General features: G+C 36.6%; 1 long non-coding RNA gene across 1 annotated transcript in view; it reads right to left on the bottom strand.

The window, feature by feature from the left end:
- Positions 1-5,190, bottom strand: part of LOC138155859 (uncharacterized) — a 164,279-nt gene that overhangs the window by 217 nt on the left and 158,872 nt on the right. The window contains exon 5 of the long non-coding RNA XR_011167010.1: positions 1-1,474. This exon is cut by the window's left edge and continues 217 nt beyond it. This is a non-coding gene — a long non-coding RNA (uncharacterized lncRNA). The remainder of the gene's footprint in view (positions 1,475-5,190) is intronic.

Raw genomic sequence — 5,190 nt, 5'->3', positions numbered from 1 at the left:
GAACGAACGAACGAACGAACGAACGAACGAAGGAAAAGAGAAGGAACAAACGAATGAACAAGGGAAGGAAAGATTTTTGAAGGAAAAGAATCAAATAGGAAAGTACATGGAAATGCTTTTTTTTTAATTTTCAGTGTCATTTAAAATGCAATTGGTGATTACAACAATATTAACTAAAAGAAGAAAAAATGCAATTGAATATTATAGTCCTGGAGAAAAGTTGAGAAAAAATGCATCTCCTGTTTGCCATAAAGCTGGGAAGCTATAAGTGCAGAATATTGCACATACTATTAGATTTGGTTGATGTTTTGGTTAGCTTTACCGGAATTTTTTTTCTTTTTAAATATCTTACAAGGGATGATTTGGATAGAGAAGGGAGAAGGATATACTAAGAAACAATGTAATATAAAAACAAAAGCTATGGATAAAAATAAGAAAATCTTTTAAAGAAACAAATTAAAACAAAAGGACCTGCCTCCTGGGCAGCCTAATCCACCCCTAAATATCTCTAGTCATAGGAAAGGTTTGCCTCTGACAGGGTTGAACTCTGCCTCATTGTGGCTCCCACTCATTTCTCCCAGCTCTGTGCTTTGAAACCCAATTGAATATTTCTTCACCTTTTCCTCTCTAAGTCTTCTGTCTTCATTCTAAACATCTTCAGTACTTTCAACCAGTCATCATGCTCTTCATAGCCAATAACTAGCAAAATAGAGTAAACCTCTTTCTAAAAGACTGTTTGCAAGCTTTCACATGGATCCCACCCATATCTACTACATGTAGTCCTATTCTCACCTCTTCCCAGGGTTCTCTGGAGCTATGGGTTTAAAGTTACTCTACTCAAGCAACCACTGCCCCTCCTCACTTTTCTAAATTCACAGGATGATAGGATTTTGACCTGGTAGGAACCTCATAGGTAATCTGATTTAATGGCCTTATTGTGTTGGCCTCATCTGATTCTGGTGTTGAGAGGAAGGAGAGAGAAAACACACAAAAGCAAAACCCAGCCCAGTGTGCTGAATTGGAGAATTTATTGCTTCTAGGCTTTCATTTCTCTATTGAGAGGAATGTTTGCCACAAAAAGCAATGAATAGTTCACGTAAAAATACATTCTCGATAAAATCCAGACCACTAGACTTAAAGCAATACAAAATTAAAAATCCGTTTTCAAAGAAGCTATTTCAGAAGTAAAAGGCCAAGCAAAATACATAATCATTTCCAAGATGAATGCCTAACTTGGCATTTATCCCACTCTACAGCTGTGTGCCAGGATCCCACATCTCAGCACATTACATAAAAATGTAAAGCTTTACTGTCCCTTGTTAGGGGAAAGGTTTACAAAAGTATACAGTCCACTTTGCCAGAGGAGCGCCATGGTGGCATGAGGTTTGAGTTGGATGGAGATCAAAGGAAGCATCCATCACACTGGGCAACATGTGAGTGATACCCAAGGCTTCTTCAGTGCCATGGGGATGGCCTATGAACAAAGATACAAAACAAAAGTCGTCATCATCATCATACTCATATTAAAAACTCACACATATATGGTGCTGTGAGAGGCAGCATGGCATAGTGGTTAGAGAATTAGCTTCAGAGGCAGGACCACCTAGTTTCAAGTTCCACTTCTGACATATAGTAGTTGTATCACTATGGGTAAGTCACCACTTCTCAGAGCCCAAAGACAGTATGTTACAAATGAGTGGCTGATCTATATTCAGAAGAGTCTCTGTGTCAGGAATTCTTTGTACCAATGAAATAATAAGTCTGTACCAAATATGTAAAGAGAGAAAAATGGAGAGACAGACATAAATGGAGACAAAGAGAGTATCCTAAGGTTTACAAACCATTTCCCTCATAATGCTATGGTGTGGGTAGTACTGGTATTATCTCATTCCATATACAACGGACCTGAATTCAACTGGAAAAAGGTGATATGACTTACCCCAGTTCACCTAGCTACTGATCATCAGGACCAAGGACAGAGCTCCAGCTCTTCTAACTCTTGTCTGTCACTATTTTTCTGTGCTGTTCAGCTTTGTGCCCTTGAACTATATTAGTACATCACCCATGAACTGGCTCTGGTCAGCACCTCCTACAGAGTTTCAGTGAAGATTGGGATAAACGGAATTATAGAATTTTAGGACTAGAGGGACTTAAACAACCATCTAGTGCAAGCCAAAAAGGAATTCCCAGGTAACATACCCCAAAGGTGGTCAGTCAGTCCTCTACATGAAACCTTCTAGTGAGAAGTCACAACCTTTTAATGAAACCCATTCCATTTTTAGTTAATTCTAATTGTTTGAAAGCTTTCCACCCCCTAAAGCCTAAATTGGCCCACTACAACTTCCAACACTGCTCCTAGTTCTGCCCTCTCAGGCCAAGGAGAATATGTCTGTTCCTTCTGCCTTATGATGACCCTTCAAACATAGGGTCACAGCTCTCATGTCCTCCTTGAATTTTTCTGTCAGTTAAGCATGCCCAGTTCCTTCAACTAATCCACACATGGCATCAAGTCAAGTGAACAAACTAAGCACCTACTCAGTGCCAAACACTGTGCCAAATGCCAGGGATACAAGAAAGGCAAAAATAAAACCAGTCCCTGTTCTCAAGGAGTTCATAATCTAAGATAATGTGATTAGGGGACTTCTTTAAAAATTGGAGATGAATTATATGGTATATGATTGTAATGGAATATTATTGTGCTATAAGAAATGATGAGTTCAATGGTTTTAGAAAAACATGAAAAGACTTGCACAAAATAATGAAGAGCAAAATAAGTAGAATCAATAGAATTTTGTATTGTTTTAAAACAGCAATATTGTTTTAAGAACAACTTTGAATGAATAAGTTGTTTTGATTATTATAAATACCCCAATTAACTATAAAGGACATATGAAGAAAGATGCTATCTGAATCCAGAGAAAGAACTGATGAATAGAAACACATATAGAATAGTTTTATATATGTATGTATGTATACTAATTTGTGTCTAATGGTAGCCATCTCTAAGGTGGGGGGAAAGAAAAAAAAGAAACATATATGATAATTTTGTTGTATATTTGAAAGGAATAGCAAATTGTTCATAGTAGGGTTTTTTTGCAGTTCCATGTGCAATCATCCTTTTTATTGTACTATGTTATGGAAATGCTTGTTTTATTCCATGAATTTAAAATAAAATTTAATAATGATTCAAAACAAAGAATTGAAGATAAATGGTATAGTGTACAATTATAATTGTACTGTTATAATTCTTTCCCATTTTTGCTTCTTTCTTTGTCTATGTTTTTCTTTTCATACATTTTATACTGATTTATTATCTCACTGGTACAAAGAATTTTTGACACAGAAACTATCTCCCCAGTACAGGTCAGCAACTCATTTCGGAAAGATGTCATGAAAACAATTGTGTACAATCTATCAACAGGATAAATTGGAAATAATCAATAAAGGGAGGACACTTGTATAAAGGGAGATCAGGAAATGCTGATTGTAGAAGATGGGACTTTATCTGAGGCTTGAAGGAAGCTACGGAAGTTGGGAGGCGGAGGTGAGAAGGGATATAATTCTGGGTATGAAGGGCAAGACTTAAAGCCCTCCATTAAACTGATGCCGTCCTCTACATGCTCTCCAGTTTATTGTTTTTCTTTGTAAGATGTGATGCTAAGGGGATGGTTAGGTGACACAGTGAATAGAGCACTGACCCCAGAGTCAGGAGGGCCTGAGTTCAAATCCAGCCTCAGACACTTAACACAAAACGAGCCATGTGACCTTGGGCAAGTATTTTAACCCCAATTGTCCTACCTTCCCCCCTCCAAAAAGCAAAAAAAAAAAAAAAGATATGATGCTAAGAACTGAACATAATAATATAGATGTGTTCTAACCAGTACAGAGAACCTCATATCCTTATTCCTGAAAGCCATGCCTCTCTTAAAGAAGCCCAAGATCATATTATCTTTCATTGGATTATCTCTTTTGGTATACCATTCCATACCATTGACTTAAGCTTGTAGTCCAATGTTATATATACATACATATATAAAATTATTCTATACATGTTTCTATTTATCAGTTCTTTCTCTGGATGCAGATAGCATCTTTCTTCATATGTCCTTTATAGTTAATTTGGGTATTTATAATAGTCAAAACAACTTATTCATTCAAATTTATTGTGAGGGAAGTAGATAGTCTCTCTGTCTCCATTTCTGTCTGTCTGTTTTTCTCTCCTGACATATTTGATACAGACTTATTATTTCATTGGTACAAAGAATTCCTGACACAGAAACTCTCTCCTAAATATAGAGCAGCAACTCATTTGTAACTTACTGTCTGAGAAGTGATAACTCATCCATGGTGACACAGCTACTATATGTCGAATAATTGCCAAATAAACTGCTATACAACTATGTATTCTCCCCCATCTTATACTTGTGAAACTAGCTTTTCCAACCCGAGTATAAAACTTTACATTTATGCATGTTAAACTTCATCTTATTTGGTTCAGCCCAATGTTCCAGTTGTCAAGATTCTTTTTAATCCTATCATTCAGTACATAAGCTATCCTTTACAGTGTTATATCACCTGCAAAGTTGATAAGCATGTCCTCTGTGCCTTTATATGAATTACAAATCAAAATGGGGCACTCGATTGGAAACACCCTGCCAAGCTGATATTGAACCATTAACAACTATTCTTTGAGTCTGTCCATTCAACTAATTCCAAATGTGCCTGAATAAACTATCTCATCTATATATCTCATAAGAATAGCATGATATACTTTATCAAAAATTTCACTAAAATCTAAGTAAAGTATATCTATAGTATGCCAAGGTTAATCTGACATGACCTATTCTTGAAGAATCCATGATGACTCCTCCAAGGCATTGCTTCCTCTCCTAGATGTTCACTAACCATCCCTTTAATAGTCCATTCTAGAATTTCCCCAGCAACTGATGTCAAGTTCACTGGGTTATAGTTTGCAGGCTCTGTTTTATCCATTTGGTCTTCTTTAGTCCCTCAGTACCTCTACCATTTTACATGATCTTTTAATTGTTACTGACAATGGCTTACAATCACATTTTTTATAATTTTGTTTTTAACTAAATTTTTAGACATTCATTTTCCCCCTTCCTTCATCCTCAGCCCACTGGGAAGGAAGGAAGGAAGGAAGGAAGGAAGGAAGGAAGGAAGGAAGGA

This window comes from Petaurus breviceps, unplaced genomic scaffold (genome assembly GCF_028583685.1).
Source record: "Petaurus breviceps papuanus isolate PSGF00001 unplaced genomic scaffold, PetGlider_PUasm1.0 98, whole genome shotgun sequence".
NCBI lineage: Eukaryota > Metazoa > Chordata > Mammalia > Diprotodontia > Petauridae > Petaurus > Petaurus breviceps.
The sequence above is the reverse complement of the archived record's forward strand: the minus strand, read 5'-3'. Positions and strand labels throughout refer to the sequence as shown.